Raw genomic sequence first — 16,943 nt, 5'->3', positions numbered from 1 at the left:
AAGAACTATTTTTGGGTTGATCCCTACCTTTTCTGTATTTGTGCAGACCATGTGGTTCGCAGATGTGTCTTTAGGAAAGAAGGTTGGAGCATTATTGCGCATTGTCATTCGGGTCCTGTTAGAGGGCATTATGCTTCGAGCAAAACTGCTGAGAAAGTTGTGGCCACTGGTTTCCATTGGCCAACCTTTTTCCAAGATGTTCATCAGTTTGTTCTTCGTTGTGATAGTTGTCAGAGGGCTGGAAATCTATCGCGAAGGGATGAAATGCCTCAGAATCCTATGCAGTTTTGCGAGGTGTTCGATGTTTGTGGAATTGATTTCATGGGACCATTCCCGAAGCCTAATCATAATCAATATATTTTGGTGGTAGTTGAATACGTTTCTAAATGGGTGGAGGCTCAAGCTCTTCCAACTAATGATGCAAGAACTGTGGTGAAATTTCTAAAGAGGCTCTTCACTCGATTTGGGACTCCACGAATCATCATTAGCGATGGAGAAACCCATTTTTGTAACACACAACTTGAGAAAGTATTGAAGCTCTATAGAGTACATCATCGTCTTGCTACCCCCTATCACCCGCAAATGAGTGGACAAGTGGAAGTTATGAATAGGGAGCTCAAGAGGATTTTAACTAAGTCTGTGTAACAAGGGAAGCAATATTGGATTGAACGGTTAGATGACACACTTTGGGCTCATAGAAAATTATACAATTTGGTGTATGGAAAAGCCTGTTATTTACCTGTGGAGTTAGAGCATAAAGCATACTGGGCAATCAAAGCTATGAATTTTGATTTGAGCAAGTTGGCGGAACAAAGAATGTTACATCTCAACGAACTAGATGAATGGCAAATCAAAGCATATGAGAATGCTAGGATTTATAAGGAAAGAATTCATAAATGGCATGACAAGCATATCAAGAATCTGAAAGAGTTCAGAGTGGGTGATCAAGTGTTACTATTCAATTCTCGTTTACGGTTATTCCCGGGAAAGCTGAAGTCTAGATGGTTTGGTCCTTATACATAACTGAAGTTTAACCTCATGGAGCTGTTAAGATCACTCATCCAGAGAAGGGTACACTTAAGGTGAATGGACACAAGCTGAAACCAAACTACGGAGGAGAGGGTGGTAATGACGACAAGGAAGTACTTTTCCTTCATAAACCCCCATGAGGTAAGACAAAGTACATCAAGCTAAGTGACGTTAAACAAGCGCTTCTTGGGAGGCAACCAAGGGTTTACTGTTTTCTTAGTAATTAGATTAGTGTTTGCATAAATAAAGTGTTGAGTGTTGGTGTCTTGATTTTTATATACTTGTGCTGTGATTTTATTGCGGGTTTTGAATTGTCATCATGTGTTTTCATTTAAATTTGGCGAAGTTTTGGTCGTTTGAGCTATTTCTCATGTTTTTCACTTGTACAGATTGCATATTGGGGCAGGCTCTGAGTGTGTAAACATGTTCAGAAATTTTCTGGAAAGCCTGCAGAGTTTTCTAAGGCATCAAGAGAAAACACACGGGCGTGTGGAATTAACACACGCCCATGGTTTTGTATTGCGGGCTCATCCAGAGAAGGCACAAGGGCGTGGACTCACCCCTGTAAATGACCATGTGATTCTTGCATGCCCGTTTGGAATTTCTGTACAGGCGTGTGAATTCCTGCAGAGATTGGCAGATTATCCCGAGAGCACACAGTGGCGTGGACTCACCCCTGTGGGCGACCTTGTGAAAATCACACTTGCGTGGGTAATTTCCACACGCCCGTGCGAATCTCTGCAGAGGAGCTGTCCCCATCCCGAGAAGACACAGGGTCGTGCGCTTGACCCTGTGAGTTAGGCTTATGAAGGCCCATGCCCGTGTCAAATTTTCACGTGAGTTTTCTTAGATGTCCAAAGCAGCCATAGGGGCGTGCAGCTGCCCTTGTGGATCGGGCGCACGGGCATGGATATTTTTCACACGCCAGTGAATTTGCGTTCAGAGAGGTTAAGTGTTTTCCTGAGAGCGCACAGGGGCGTGCGTCTGCCCTTGTGAATCTCTCAGGTAGAAGCACACGGGCGTGTAAAATTTCGCACGCCCGTGTGTTTTTTGAAGGTTTTAGAGAGCTGCGTTTCTACTTTATAAACCATTCGAGCTTTACTCATTAACAGACCTCCGAACACTCAGGAAACATTCTTTGACCTTCCCCCGACCTCTTACTATCTATTTTGCATGATTGTTTGAGTTTCTTGCCGATTTCATGGTTATTGGCTTCATCTCATCGGTAAATCATTGTTTTATCTTGTCGCTACCCTAGGTCGATTCTATTCGATTTTTCTTTGATTAAACTGGAAAATGTGCCTCTTTCTCATGCTAAAATGACTGTGATATGTTTTTAATGAGTTCTAGAATGGAGGATGAGGTATATTCGTGGATTATGCCATAAAGGGCCCTGCGGTTTTCACGCCCTGTGAATCCACACGGGCGTATGGAATTTCCACACGACCGTGTGGATTACTGCATTATTAAGTTATGAATGAATTTGATTAATTCTTTTTCCAATACATGTAGGTATGGCTCCCAGATTGAAGAAGACAGCTGGTAAGCGTCCTAGGAAGCCTACTCTTGAACTAGAAAGCATGGAATTTACACCTCCCGAACATCAAGCTCGATTTAAATGACTAGCGAAGCTCAAGTTCGGTTAAACACGAATCCTGGATGTGAGCTCCCTTAGGGAGGTACAGTTAGCACATGACATAGCTGATAAGGTTGAGGAGTTACTATCGGTGGGTAGTTGGCGTAAGCTATTGATTATTCGTGACCCTGCCATCCGCCTACTCACATTAGAGGTGATCGCATCATTTGAGTTTGACCGTTCTTATGCTTATTTCGATAGCATCGACGCCATTCAGTTCAGAGCTTTTGGGCGGCATAATAGTATGAGCGTTATTCAGTTCTCCGTTAGGGTTGGTTTATATGATGAGGGGTTTACTGAGACGGAGGAGTATGAGGATCTACCAATTGACATCTCAGGAGGCTTAACTTCCCAGAGAGCATATAAAATACTATGTGGTAAAGGGCGATATGAACCAGGAGTGTCTAAGGCTTCATGCCTTTCTCATCCTAGTTACAGATATCTTCATGCAATCTTGAGTAGATCAGTGAATGGTCGCGGCGATAGTAAAGGAGTCCTAAGCAAGCAGGAACATTTATATTTATACTCTATGGTACGAAACAAGACGATTCATTTGGGACACATCTTAGTGGAATATCTGAAGCACCAGGGATAATATCCTAGGCTTGGTGTCATTTTCACATGCCCATACATTATCAGAGGGGCCGAGAAAACAATAATACCAACAACCCTCGGGCTAGCAACAATGAGAGTCATGGGTATGATCAGGAAACACCCGGATGGTGTTTATGTGCTGAATATGTCCCCAGTAGAGCCTCTTGTATCCAGTGAAACCACCGTAGAGGGGTCTCAACCAGCTTTAGAGTCACAGCTTGAGGGAGATCAAACAGAGACGGCACCTCCGATGATAGAGGACCTACCCCCGTGCGCATGTTTTCACCATCTCGAGCTCAGGATCTCTTTAAGAGGCCCAAGAGCGCTGTGGGGGTGATATGAACAGAGATAGTTGAGGCCCGAGCAGAGATTGCTGATATTAGGGCTGCGCAGGCCACATAGTATACGGAGTTCATGGCACGTTTTGACACATTATAGCAGATCTTAGAGCGAGACGTCGGCTCGTCATTTGTCCTACGGCCGAGGGCTCCTTCGGCCCCCTCTGCTCCGCCAGCATCTCCTTCACCACCTCCACCAGCACCCTTTGATCTAGCACCACCAGTAGCAAAGGATCCAGAGTGAGACATCGACACTTGATTTTATTTTCCTCATCTTTTATTTCCACATTTTATTTTGGACTTGTATACTCAGAAAGGACTCTCCTTCTGATCATTTTGTATCTCGAGTTGTATTCATTGTCTTATCTTTTATATACCCGAGTTATTTTTTTGTTTTTATTGAGCTTCACTTAACCCCCTCGTGTATGCGTGTATATGGTATTGTCATCATGGGAATTGAGACTTTTCCATGCGCACGGCCAAGGTGTTTCGGCACGTGGCCATGTGAGCTTCACGACCTATTGGAACAACACTCCCAAGTACTTAGCTCCATCAAATACAACACTAGGATAGCGGAGTATTGTTTTGATTTCTTCTCCCACATCTAAATCCAATTGAGTTACATTATGAATGAGTTTGCATGTGTACATTGGGGACAATGTACAACTTACATGTGGGGGGGAGTTTCATAGTGCACACATCTTTTTTATACTAGTTTTGATGGATATACATGCTCACATAGCCAATGGCGGTTCACCTTAGTTGCATTGATTGTATTCTGGAGTTTAGAAAAATCTTTAACAATAAATATTTTCATGCTCTATTTTTTGCTTGAATTTCTAGGAATTTTTGCCCGATTGACACTTGTTGCACTACTCACTCTTTGAACCTTGTTGGAAACTCATGTTTGATGTATAAGGGACTAGTTTTAGTTGTTTCTTGTGTTAATTCTGAAAAAAATTGAAATGAAAAAAAAAATTAAAAAGAAAGAACAAAATAGTTTTGTTGTTTAGTTGTGCTTGTTGGGTGGAAAGAGTTACCAACTATGATGTATGAAGCTACTCTCATAAGTCGAATACTAGTTATTCTCTAATGAGAGAAAGAGCTATCTCATGGGATGTGTGAAAGCTACCACTCGGGTAGAAAGAGCTACCAACTCGAAAGTGTGAAAGCCACCTTAGCGGCCTCTTTGGAAAGGGCTACCTTAGAGGATGTGTGAAGCTACTATCCTTTTTGAATTTTTGTTACCTTTTGTAGATAAATAAGTCCCTTATATGTAGAACTTTGAGGAGTATACTTTGGGTTGACTTGAGTGAGATCACACACTTGAACGCTTTCGGGTTTGTTGTCCTTTTTGATTCAAGTTTTTAGCTAGAGCATTGATTTTTCGTATTTAGTGTGAAAATTTCCCTCAATTGTAGAATGATCTCTTTGTATGCTTTTTTGAACCTAAGGCCAAGCACTTCCAATATTTCCTTCATCCATACACATAATGTTTTAATCTTTTCTTAAGGACAAGCAAAAGCTTAAGTGTGGAGGAGTTTGATAACTGTTTGTGCGATAAGAATACGAATTGTTCTTTCCTTGTCTTGAGCATTACTTTTTCTTGGGTTTTAATGCTAATATGTTTATATTTATGTTACTTTCATGCAGGAAGGGTTGTGAGGCCGAATATGAAAGTAAGAAGCCAATAAGGGTCGTAAATGCAACAATTCGGAGGAAATCTTGCTAAGGTTCAAACATGAAGACATAGGTCAGGTTTGAGATGTGGGAATGTGTACCGACCTCCTCATATTCAAGTTAGTATAACTATTTGGAGGGGCACAAATTCAGTCACATTCAAGCATTCCGACTTGTGCATATAGAACAAGATCTCCACCAACATGTCCGTTATTGAAGAAGTAAAGCGATCCACGATGTAAACGTGTGCCCTCTTGCGTTACGTCGAAGAAAGCATGGATTTGGGAGTATTTCGGGCTGGTACTATAGTAGGGTACTGTAGAAAAACTGTAGCAAGAATACTGTACCGACACTGTTCACAGGCGGCCGAGAAAACAGGAAAACAGAGAATCCACACGGGCGTGTGGAAATTCCACACGGGCGTGTGGAAATTCCACACGCCCCTGTGAAAAATCCACAGGGGCGCTCTCACGGGCATGTGGATCCCCGATTCAAGCACTTTAAAAGCCGATTTCAGCCCTGATTTCAGTATTCTTTTCTCCATCTTTTCCTCAACTTGAGAGAGGGCAACAGCAAGAGTTTTGAGAGGTATTGGCTAGGCTTTGGAGAGGTTCTATGGCTCTGACATCATGCGTTGTTTGAATGAAGGTTAGTTGGAGAGCTTTCGTCGGCATCGATCCAGCGAGGTGTATCGTAGGCTGGATAAAGAGACCCTTGCGACGAGTAGATGACTCTCCACAAGACCATCACCACGACTAATGAGGGGGTTTTCTATGGATGCTTTGTTTTTACATTAGATTTCATTGATTGTATCTAGCTCCATGGAGAGCTAAACCCCTAGTGGGTACTTGGGTATTTGTGAACCATAGGATGTATTCGTTTCATTGAATCTCTTTATTATGCTTTCAATCAATTGGTGTTTATTGTGAGTTCCAATCTCGTATGCTTGATTGTATGAATATTCCCCTAGAGTGACACTAGGGTTGACAGTTCTTCTTGGTTACTCTTGTGAGTGACAAACACACCATGAGAGTTAGACAAAACTAGATTGGAGAGGGTTGACAGGGTGAGTGAGAGGTGGCGGAGCGTCCCCTTTCCCCTCCGGTGTAATCTATCCTAGCTCCACGTTCCAAGAGTTCTTTGCGGCCATAGTAGAGTGAATGGGCTAAGGGATGAGCTTCCACTAAGGCTTAGTTGCGAGAGTAACAGAGTGAGGCATTGAAGTGATTTTAGCATCAAGGGCTTAATTGTGGATAGGGATCTTTCACTTAGACCAAAGGGTTAGAACTATACATAGGAATAGGGTTTATCATTTGGAATCCCTATAGCTCATTGCAATTCTATACGAGTGCGATGTGTTGAGATTGTTTGATTTCTCCTCCGGGACATGTATAGAGTTAGGCATGGTTGATCTTAGATTTGGGGCTATTGATAAGTGCTTGTGCGATATGAATGCGAAGCATTCATTCCTTATGTTGAGCATTACTTTTCTCAGGTTTTTACATTAATATGTGTGTTTTTTATGTTACTTTTACGCAGGTAGGGCTGTGAGGCTAAGTATGAAGGAAATAGGCCAATGTGGATCATAATGCACCTATTTTGGAGGATATCTTGCTAAGGTTCAAACGCGAAGACATAGGACAGGTGTGAGATGCTAGAGTGTGTGCCAACCTTCTCGCATTCAAGTGAGTACATACATTTGGAGGGGCACAAAAGCAGTCACAATCGAGCATTCCTTCTTATGCATACAAGAACAAGAACCCCACCAACACATATATCATTGAAGAAGCAAGTGATTCATGATGTGAACGTGTGCCCGTTTGCGTTACCCCGATGAAAGTATGGAAGTGGGAAGTTATCCAGGTCGAAGACTGCAGCAGAGCCTGTAGCAACAATATATCAATTACTGTAGCAGCACTGTTCACAGCCGGCCGAGAAATCAGAGAAACAGAGAATCCACACGGTCATGTGGAAATTATCCACGCCCGTGTGGAAATTCCGCATGGGTGCGTGTACTGTCCACTCCCGCGTAGTTGCCCGATTCCAGCCCTATTTAAAGCCAGTTCAGCCCAGATTTTGGAATTCTTTTCTCCATCTTTTCCCCAACTTGCGAGAGGGCTTCGGCTAGGGTTTCGAGGGGTATTGGCCAAGGTTTTGGAGATGTTCTATGGCTCCGACATCGTGATTCCATTAGGAAGAAGGTTGGTAGGGGAGCTTCGATCGAGGCGTACCCTATACCGGACGAAGGAATCCTTGGATGACGAGTAGAGGACTTTCCACAAGACCATCGACACGACTATTGAGTGGGTTTTTTTATGGATTCATTGCTTTTACATTCTATTTCTTTGATTGTACTTAGCTCCATGGAGAGCTAAACCCCCTAGTTGGTACTTGGGTGATTGTGAACCCTAGGATGTATTCGTTTCTTTGAACTTCTTTATTATGCTTTCAATAAATTGATGTTTATTGTGAGTTCCAACCTTGAATGCTTGATTTTATGAACATTTCCCCTAGAGTGACACTAGGGTTGAGAGTTCTTGTTGGTAACCCTGTGAGTGAGTGACACACCACGAGCGTTAGACAAAGCTAGGTTAGTGAGGATTGAGAGGGTGAGTCGAGAGGTACAGGAGCGTCCCTTTCCCCTCCGACGTGATATATTCTACCTCCGTTCCTCGAGTTCTTTGTGGCCATAATAGAGTGAATGGTCTAAGGGATGAACCTCCACTGGGGCCTAGTTGCGCGTGCAATGGAGTAAAGCGTTCAGGTGATCTTAGCATCTAGGGCTTAATTGTGGCTAGGGACCTTCCGCATGGACCAAAGCGTTAGGTCTAAATCTAGGAAGAGATTTATCACTTGGAATCCCTAGAGCTCATTGCAACTCTATGCGAGTGTGAGGTGTTGAGATTGTTCGATTTCTCCTCCGGGACATGTATAGAGTTAGGCATAGTTGACATTAGATTTGGGACTATGTGTGTAAGGATTTCCACGACTCACCATTGCATTGATTAGGAAGCATAATAGAGAGTTCTTACACTTGAAGCGATTATCCTAGGTGAAGCATCATCTGAGTACCCCATCTTTATAGATTGCCTTGCCTCCTCCTTACTTTTATTCTCTTACTTGTTGCTTTTAATTTCTGAGAATTGAATCAATTCCACACTTATCATTGTTGATACTCCACATAGCTGAGAATCGAATTAAGTGTCTTTACTCCCTACTCCCTGTGGATTCGACCCCGCTCATCCGGGATTATTACTTTGACAAACCCGTGCACTTGCGGGATATAAGCAAGGAGACCTTGTCAGCTATGCAATTAAGGATTTCCATGACTCACTATTGCATTAATTAGGAAACATAATAGAGGTTTCTTGCACTTGAAACGATTGTCCTAGGCGGAACAATATCCGGGTACCCCATCTTTATCGATTTCCTTGCCTTATCCTTTACTTGTGCTCTCTTTCTTGATATTTTTACTCTTGAGAATTGAATCTTGTCACACATATCACTATTCATCTTCCACATTAGTTAAGAAACAATTTAAGTATCTTTATTCCCTACTCTTTGTGGATACAATACCCACTCATCTGGGATTATTACTTTGACACCCGTGCACTTGCGGTGTACACGCATATACAAATGTGTCAGATGCATTTATTGATGAAATCTTGTAGTGAACAAACATGAAGACACAAGTTGTGCCCAAAGACATGTGAATGTGTGCCAACTTCCATTTTGCTCTAGCGAATATACAAATTAGAGGGGAACAAAGGCACTCACACTCATGTGTTTCGACTTGTGTAATACAAGCAAGACCTTCATCAATGTGGTTTCAAAGAAGACGCGATGCAATCTACCGCATGAGTGTGTGTCCATTCATGTGGCCTCGATGAAAAGAGTGTAATCAGGAGCATTTTGGTGAGGTACTATAGTAAATCATCGCAAAATCATTATAGCAGTTACTGTTCGCACTCCCAAGAAATCAACTTCTGGAAATCCATAAAGCCATGTGGAAATTTCACAAGCCTGTGTGGATGCCCGACTCTAGCCCTTATAAATACCGTGATTTTAGATCATTTTCCAATCTTTTTCCTATCTTTTCCCCATCTTTGGAGGCACTCGTGGCTATGGTTTGGAGTGGCTTTAGCTAGGTCGTTGGAGTGGTTCTACGGCTTTTAACATCGTGTTTCTTTTGAAGATAGTTATTGGGGAAGCTTTTATTAGCATTGATTCGGCAAGATGTGCCCTAGGCTTGAAGAGGGAACACTTGGAGAAGACGAAGCAACTCAACAAGACCATCGATATGGACTACAAGGGGGTTTTATCTATGGATAGCATACTTTTACTTTTGATTTCATTGTTGATTGTATCTTGCTCCTTGGAGATCTAAACTCCTAATGGGTGCTTGGACTTGTAAATCCTAGGATGGTTTTGTTTCATTGACTCTTGTTTTGTTTCTTTAATTGTTGTTTTAATTGAGTTCCAACCTTGAATGTTTATTGCATTGATTTTCTCTTAGAGTGACACTAGGGTTGAGAATCTATCTTGATAATCTTTGTGGATGAGTGACACACCATGAGGGTTAGAGAAAGCAAGGTTGGAGAGGGTCGAGAGGGTGAGTCGAGAGATAGCAGAACATTCCCTTTCCATTCTGATGTGATTTATCCTACCTCCACGTTCCAAGAGTTCTTTGTGGTCATGATAGAGTGAAATGCTATGATAAGGGCTTGTGTATTAGTAATACAAAGTATTCTTTTCTTATGTTGAGCATTACTTTTATCAGATTTTAGCCATAATACATGTGTATTTGTGAACTTCCATGCATGAAGGGTTGTGAAGCCAAATATGAAAGAAAGAAACCAAAGTAGATTGCGATTATACGTTGTTGATGAAGTCTTGGAGTGAACAAATGTGAAGACACAAATTGTGATCAAAGATATGTAAATGTGTGACAACCTCCATGCGCTCAAGCAATTACATGGTTTGGATGTGCACAAAAGACAGTCACATTTGCGTATTCTGACTTGTGCAATATTAGCAAGATCTTCACAAATTTGGTATTTTATTGAAGAAGCGATGTGATCTACGCTATAAACATGTGCCTGTTTATGCTGCCTCGATGAAAAGTGTGGATTCGGGAGTATTTTGGTGGATTACTGTAGCAAAGCACTAAAACAATTTACTGTAAGAGTTACTGTTCACATCCCACATAAATCATATTTCCAGAAATCCACATGGGCGTGTGGAAATTCCACACCCTTGTGTGGATGCTCGATTCTTGCCCTTTTTTAAAGCCGTGACTTGTACCGATTTGGGGATCCATTTTTTATCCTTTCTTCTATCTTTTCTCCATCTTTTGGGAGGTCGATGGCTAGGGTATAGAGAGGCTTTGGCAAGGCTTTTGGAGTGGTTCTACTGCTTGACAAGGGGACATATGATAGAGGACGAGGCTACTCAATAAGACCATCGACACGAATACTGAGAAGGTTTTCCTATGGATTACATATTTTTACTTTCAATTTCATTATTGATTATATCTTGAACCATGGAGAGCTAAATCCCCTAGTGGGTGCTTGGACTTGTAAACCTAAGGATGTTATTGTTTCATTGACTTTTTATTATGTTTTCCTTAATTGATGTCTTTAATTTAGTTCCAATCTTGAATGCTTGCTGAATGATTTCTCCCTTAGAGTGACACTAGGGTTGAGAGTCCATCTTGGTAGCCCTTGTGGATGAGTGACACAACATTAGGTTTAGACAATGCTAGATTGGAGAGGGTTGAGAGGGTGAGTCGAGAGGTAGTGGAGCGTCCCTTTTCCCTCTGGTGAGATTTATCCTACCTCCATGTTCCTAGAGGTTTTTGTGGTCATAATAGAGTGATGTTCTAAGAGAGGAGCTCTGCTGGGGTTAAGTTTCACGAGCAACAGAGTGATGCGCTGAAGTAATCCTCCGTATCTGGACTTAATTGCAACTAGTGGTCTTTCACTTGGAATCCCTAGAACTTCTTGCAATTGTACACAATGTGAGTTGTTGAGACTAAGCAATTTCTCCGTTGGGGCATAGTGTACCATTAGTCACGGTTGCCCTTAAGTTTAGGATCGTGTATTGTAGGATTTCCATGACACATTAAGCATCAGTTAGGAAACATAGTAGTTGGTCTTGTACTTGAAGCAATAACCCTAGGGGGAGCAATGTCCGAGTGCCCTACTTCCTATTGATTGCCTTTTTCCTAACTTTATCGTGCCTCTCTTTTTTAATTTTTTTAGATCTTTTCATAATGATTTTATTCACACTACTACTGATTCATTTTCATCATAGTTAGATAGCATTTGTTGTGTTTCTACTCACTATTCCCTGTGGATATGATACCTACTCACCTGGGATTTATTACTTCGACAAACCCATGCACTTGCGGGTCACACAGAAGATGTATTGTCATGGTAAAAGACAAACTCCACTGCGGTTTAATTACATAAGAGACAAAGTGTAGTGTTGAAGTAATCCTTAGTTCTTGGGCTTAATTGTGACTAGGGGTCTTTTGCCTGTACCAAAGGGTTGGATCCATATTAGGGAATAGGGTTTATCACTTGGAGTCTGCAGAGCTTTATGCAACCCCACACAGTGTGAGGCATTGAGAGTATTCTTTTCCACCGTGCATAGTATATAGTTAGTCATGGTTAACCTTAGGTTTGGGACCGTGTGTTTTATGATTTTCACAACTTATTAAACATCTGTTAGGAGATATAATGATTGGTCTTGCACTTGAAACAATAGTCCTAGGGTGAGCAAGGTCTGGATGCCCCATCTTCTATCGGCTGCCTCTCCTACTATTCTCTTGTGTTTTTTTTCTTATTTTCTATATTTCTATTTGCATTGATATTGTTCACACCACTTTTAAATCATGTTCACCATAGTTAGATAGCAATTCTTGTGTTTTCGAGCACTATTCCCTATGGATATGACTACCCACTCACAAGGGTACTATATTACTTCGACAACCCGTGCACTTGCGGTACACACACGTAAGGGGTGTATCACATACATTGATTGCATTTTAGATTTCATAGCTCCAAGCTATTTATTCGAATTAGAACTCTCAATTGCCTCTTAGGTGATGTGACATCTTGATCTAATGGCTCTAACCTTTGATTATCAGGCTTATTACGAATCCTACTTGACCTTCTTGGTTCTTGCGTAATGGGTTTAGGTTCCACAACTCTTTGTGAATCCGTTTCCATTTCCAAACTTTCCTCTACAGGAATTTGTGGTACTTGAACCTCCTCAAGTTGTAATCCACTCCCACTAAGATTGGAACTCAATTAAAACGCCAACTAAAGTAAGCATAATAAAAGGTCAAAGACACAAAATCATCCTAGGGTTTATAAGTCCAAGTACCCACTAGGGGTTTAGCTCTCCATGGAGCAAAATACAATTAATAATAAAACCGAAAGTAAAAATATGCAATCCATCAATAAAACCCCCTTGGCGTTGTTATCGATGGTCATGTGGAGTGGCCGCATCTTCTCAAAAGGTCCCCTCGCACCTCGCCAGATCGGTGGTGACGAAAGCTCCAACAATAGCTCTCTTCCAAAAGAAACATGATGTCGAAAGCTGTAAACCCCTCCAAAACCTAGCCAAAGCCTCTCTAAACCCTAGCTGCGGGAGCCTCCTAAGGTGGAGAAAAGATAGCCAAAAGATGGAAAAAAAGATTATAAAATTGGGCTGAAATCTTGACTTAAATAGAGCTAGAATCGGACATCCACACGGGTATGTGGAATTTCCACACGCCCGTGTGAATCTCTAGAAAATCAATTTTCTACGACCTATAAATAGTAACTGCTATAGTAAATTTCTACAGTGATTTGCTATAGTCCCTAGTACAGTACTCAGCTAAAATACTCCCGAATCTACACTGTTCATCGATGTAACATAAACGGGCACACTTCTATGCTGTAGATTGCATTTCATATTCAAATAAAACTACATTTGACCGCAATATTGCTAGCTTTACACAAGTCGCAGCGCATGAGTGTGACTGCATTTGTGTCCCTCCAATTTGTATATTTTCTTGAACACCACGGAGGTTGGCACACACTCACATGTCTTCACATTTGTTCACTCCAAGATTTCATCAATAGCCATGTGTCTTCTCTGGATGATGTAGAAAAATTTAAAGACTATAAAGAAAATTTATGCATACTCATATATACTCAGAGCCTACCTAGACATTGGAAAAATCTGACCAGATAATAATGCAAAACACACTCAAATGACCAAGAAACTTCGCAATCACAATTAAGCACATGAAAACACCAATGATCATGAGGAAATCACGACGAAAGCATGTAAAAGATTAAGACACCAACACTTAAGCTCTTATTCATGCAAGCACTAAACTAAACCGTAGAAAACAATAAAGACTTGGGTTGTCTCACAAGAAGCACTTGTTTAACATCACTAAGCTTGACGTACTTGATCTTACCTCATGGAGACTCATAGATGAAGGTTTCTCTCCTACCCATAACCTGAAAGCATGATGAACATAATCTTTTCAAGGAAGAGGGGGAGTTTTCGAGCATGTTACTACATGAGGATACGTCACCCTTACTTCATTCTTGCACTTCCCTATTAGCCTTGGGGTATTTCTTGTAACGTATCCTTGCTCACTTCATCTTCTAGATCATCTTATTCATGAATCCTGGGGTAGGTTGTTCCTTGTCCTCCAGACCAAGCATCAAAACTTCTTCATTCCCCTGCAACAGTGCTAAAAACTTGACAACACCCTTTTGCGTGAGCACCGCAAGTGCATGGGTTTGTAGAAGTAATAATACCCTGGTGAGTGGGTAGTCATATCCATAGGGAATAGTGATCAGAAACATAAAGACTTTTATTTAACTAGAATGAAGATGAATTGATAGTAGTGTGAACAAAATTAATGAAAATAGAAATAAGAAAAGAGGAAGGAGGCGCAAATAAAACATGAGAGAGGCAATTGACAGAAATTGGGGATCCCGGACATTGCTCACAATAGTCCTATTATTTCAAGTGCAAGACCGACCATTATGTTTATCAACTGAGGCCGATTATGAAGGAATGAAGCCAATGCGGATCATAATACACTGATTTTGTAGGAAATCTTGCTAAGGTTCAAACGCGAAGACATAGGTCGGGTGTGAGATGTTAGAGTGTGTGCCAACCTCCTCGTATTTGAGTTAGCACAACCATTTGGAGGGGCACAAGGGCAGTCATACTCAAGCATTTTGACTTATGCATATAGAACAAGATCTCCACCAACTTTTCCATCATTGAAGAAGCAAAGCGATCCACCACGTGAATGTGTGCCCATTTGCGTTACCTCGATGAAAGTATGGATTCGGGAAGTATTTCAGAACGGATACTATAGCAAAATATTGTAGCAGGACTGTTCACAGCCAGCCGAGAAAACTGCAGAATAGAGAATCCACACGGGCGTGTGGAAATTCCACACGCCCGTTTGAAAAATCCATAGGGGCGTCCACAGGGGCGTGTGGATCCCCGATTCCAGCCCTATTTAAAGCCGATTCAGCCCCAATTTCAGTATTTTTTTCTCCATCTTTTCCAAAACTTGAGAGAGGATTTCGGCTAGGGTTTTGAGAGATATTAGATAGGGTTTTGGAGAGGTTCTACGGCTCCGACATTGTCATATCTTTGGAAGAAGGTTGGTAGGGGAGCTTCCATCGAGGTGTATCTTATAAAGGACAAGGGGATCTTTGGACGACTGATCGACACAAAGTGTGTACACCCGCAAGCGCATGGGGTAGTCAAGTAATAAACCACTCGCGCATGCACGAGTGGGTCGTATTCCCAAGGGGCCTGAGGAGCTACCCTACTCACTTCTTACCTGTTGTTTAGCTCACCGATTCCAAGGTAGGAGAAAAGAAAAAAAGAAAGCAAAATGAAAAGCAAGATGAATTCTTAAGAAGTATGAAACAAGCAAAACACGGGAGATGCTCAAGGTTGGAAAACGGTCATGGATGTGGATTCCCAAGGGGGTTACGAAAGTGCAAAGGATACCGAGTAATTAAGCACGTGGCTAGTTGGACCGAGAAAACCAAAACCTAGGTCAACCCGATGGTCACGGCAATTGACCCCTAACCCGGTGCAAGTGTTGAGCGCGGAATCTCTTCCACCCAACTTCCCACACGGTTGCAAGGAGAATGTCGGTTTTAACAAGTTAGGGTGGAAACACAAGTAGTTTTCAACCCTAGGATTGGAGGGGTACAAATACCCGATGGTCACGGCGTATTTATACAATGAACCCTTCCTAGTTTGGTGGAGTCTAGCAATAAGGCAATGGTCATGCTACAAAGTGCTACCAAGAATTTGATACATCACTCAATCAAATGTACCAAAACAAGTAAGAACACCGAACAAGGATCTCAACAAGCCAAACATGCATAAACTACTCAAATAATCCAAAACATCACAAGTTCATCCCTTAGGTTCACCTAAATCCGATGACCTAGGGGTTTAGTTGTTCATACTCAACAAGAAAACCAAATAATCCATACAAACAACTAAAGTAAACATGAGGAACACTCCCTCAAATGATGAAGGTCGAATGACGCAAGAATCCCCGGAGAAAGCCTTCCGAAGACGCCACTCAAAGGGGTGGCTTCCCGTTGTCTTCAACCTCCAAGCAATGATGGCCTAGAAGTAGATCCTCCTCGTTCTTGCTCTCCCCGCCGAGAAATGCTCGGATTTTCCTCCCTTTTTGCCCTCCTAAAGCTTGGGTTCAAGTGATGTGGAAGTGTCCTCCAAACCCTAGTCGGCCTTCCCCCCAAAGAAGATGAAGAATCAAGAAGAAGATGCCCAAAAAATGCCCTTCAAGACCTTATAAGTGCCCAGATCCTGACCGGAAAATGGGTCAGTATACCGGCCGTATACCGACCCCTCAGAAATTTCAGTTTCTGCCGAGAAGCCCGCGATGAGCTACAGTGACTACTACAGTGAAACTGCTACAGTAACACCGCTACAGTAATCCCGGCCTCCCCACCCCTCCCCCGGGGAAAACGCCGCTTTGTTGCTGAATTTATCCCCAATCGCGTCGCCGAGGCCCCAAGGCTTCACATGGGCCTGAAATGTAAAAATAACACAATTTAAACCAAAAGGGCATTGATTCAACAAATAAATATAAAGAATCCTACAAAACAAATACATGTAGAGTACGTACTTTTAGACAAGTCCAACACACAAACACAAATGAGGAAATTAATACGAGTAATGAAATGAACTTGGGTTGCCTCCCAAGAAGCGCTTGTTTAACGTCATTAGCTTGACGTGCATTACCTCAAACGATCATGGTGGAACAAATGGATGGAAGTTACCTTGAGCCCTTGGAGTTGTGTTGCCACCTGGAAAATTCAATGAAAGGCATGAGAAAACTTTAAATTTACCATGGTTTCCAAAGAATAAATGATCAACTTCATCCGGGTGTAATGTGGACAACTTTTTCTCCACTTTTTGTTTCTCCTTCGATTTTCTCCAAATCTTCTTAACACCCTTAATTTTCTTGCCATTGAGTGGTGAATTACCCTCCACTTGATTAATTTGTTGTGTTGGTGGAGGGGGAAGTTCTTCTTCGGCATCTTGGCACGGGAACTCATCCAAGTACTCATCCAAAGGGTTTA

The sequence above is a fragment of the Dioscorea cayenensis genome, chromosome 11, assembly GCF_009730915.1.
Source record: "Dioscorea cayenensis subsp. rotundata cultivar TDr96_F1 chromosome 11, TDr96_F1_v2_PseudoChromosome.rev07_lg8_w22 25.fasta, whole genome shotgun sequence".
NCBI lineage: Eukaryota > Viridiplantae > Streptophyta > Magnoliopsida > Dioscoreales > Dioscoreaceae > Dioscorea > Dioscorea cayenensis.
This window is presented reverse-complemented; position numbering follows the sequence as displayed.